This window comes from Apaloderma vittatum, unplaced genomic scaffold (genome assembly GCF_000703405.1).
Source record: "Apaloderma vittatum isolate BGI_N311 unplaced genomic scaffold, ASM70340v1 scaffold119, whole genome shotgun sequence".
Taxonomy (NCBI): Eukaryota; Metazoa; Chordata; class Aves; order Trogoniformes; family Trogonidae; genus Apaloderma; species Apaloderma vittatum.
This window is the reverse complement of record NW_009734428.1, coordinates 116,317-118,470: the sequence shown is the minus strand read 5'-3', so window position 1 is coordinate 118,470 and position 2,154 is coordinate 116,317.

The following is a 2,154-nucleotide window of genomic DNA, read 5'->3' as shown; positions in this document are numbered from 1 at the left end:
ATTCAGCACAGGGAGGTACTGGAAAGAGCATTCAGATGGTTGGGGGATATCTAGTGGGTCAGATGGAAACACCTGAAAGAGCTGAACAGAAGAAGAGTAAGGAACCATTTAATGCAACCATTTAATGATTGTGAAACTGCGTTTCTCTTTTGGCTACCAGGATTTTCTGGAGCAGTTGCCTGCTAGCTAGTAGTGAATATCTCTGCTGTTGGTAAAGGCAGAGGTTTTCCTGTTGATTTATGCTTGGCTCAGGCGTGAAAAACCTGCCTTGAGGTTGAGGGTAATTACTACTGCATAGCAAAGACATGTGGGGCTGATTAGTTCCAGGCTAGATAGGAGTGGGTGGATGGTTCCCAGGTATAAATGAAAATAAGACAGATGCTTTGCTCCTGGGAAATCGGGTGTTTAGACTGGGTCTTGTTCCAGATGAGGATTTGGGTACCCAAAGGAGGACAGAGGTAAAATTAGTTTCTGCAGGGCAGAACTGTAATGTGACTCATCTTGCTCCCTAACCCTGAAAGTGTCTGAGTTCAATATTTTTCTAAATGTCTGGAGTAGCACTTCTGTGTGCCCATGGCTGCCCTGGCTGATTGCGATCCAGAGACTTCACCTGAAAGCACTTTGAGTACCAGTCAAAACCTCTCCTGATGTGTGTGGGTGACTGTTTTAGCTACCTGAGAAGAGGTAAAGACCATGCTGGTCACATCCAAGGAGAGGCAGCAGTGGGAAGGGTACGTTGAGGACTGCAACTCTGAGCTTAGGTGACTAAGTTCGGCCTCCCTCCTACTTCTGTGCCTGAGCCTGTTCTGGGTGCAGGAATGATGAACAGCTCTCTGTGCTGGTTACAGGTGACTGAAGAGAGACCATGATTACCAATGCTATACCTGTCACAAGGAATTGGGAATTTTTTAGTGATAAGAAGGATGCACTTTAGATTCCTTGGCAATGCTAAGTGCTGAGCTCCTCCTGTGCATTAAAGAAACACCAGCAAAGTTAAGAGTGAGTCTTGTCCCAGAAGAACTGGTTAACTGTTTGGATATTTTTTGTCATTGCCTTCTTCTTTTCCTTTTGGTTCATAGAGCTTTGCTGTTATTCTTTTCCATTACACAATTTTATGCCATTATGCGGATGAATTAATCTTATGAGAATGGCTGTGGCTGTCCTTTACTGATGGGGGAGGAGGGCAGGAGGAATGGCTTCAAGTTTCTTTAATTACTGATCTCATTAATTACCCTCCAAACCAAGCGGGCTTTTGCTCATAGCTATTTTACACAAGCCAGAATATCTTTCTGGAACTAGTTTACACCTGAAAGGGTAATTGCTTCCTGACTCTACACTTACGTATTCCCAAAATCCAACAGCATGTCATCCAGCTTCATCCTACACTTCCTCCCTCTACAAAACTGGGCTTGCCTCAGCTAGGGAAGCTCCTTATTTAGCCCCATCTTAAGATACCTGCCTAATAATAACTCAGGAATAGCCTGTAGATGGAATTGCTTGTCCTCTACATCCCTGATATAGTCAGGACCAGCATTTCCATTCTTTGGTTTATATCTTGAAATAAATGGGTCTGGCAAAATGCACACAGGCAGGGTCAAAATGGACAGGGCTGTGCATGAGCACCCACTCAGCAAACCCTCACCCCTGAGCTCCTCCTGCTGACATTGCCAGCTGCTGTGTTTTGGCCCACGGGAAATGGTGGTGCAGTGCCAAAAGAACAATCAAAGAAGGAAAAAAAGCCCAAACCAACCTACGAGAAAACCTCCTTCCTCTGGTGGTCCCCAAGCACATGCGGTTCTGGCAAGGAAGCAGGATAAAAATGATCCCCTCTTTGTGGGTGTACTGCACTGCCTCGCTGCTGCCACTGCGGTGTTGCTGCTCTATAGGCACTTTATGAGTGATGTGACAGCTTCCCTGACTGAAGTAATTCCAAGTACTGTAACATGAAGTGTCAAGGCAGACAGTAGAAAACATTTCAATCCTTTTCATTAGAACAAAGCGCTATTCTCTTGACGGCTTTCAAATGCATATTGTTTAGCTATTATGTGCTAACCTTGACTATTATATTCCAAGCATAATAGCAATGGGAGCTTTCTGCTTTTTTGTTCATTAGTGATCTTGGTGAGAAAATTTCTTTTCCCTTTTTTTTTTTTT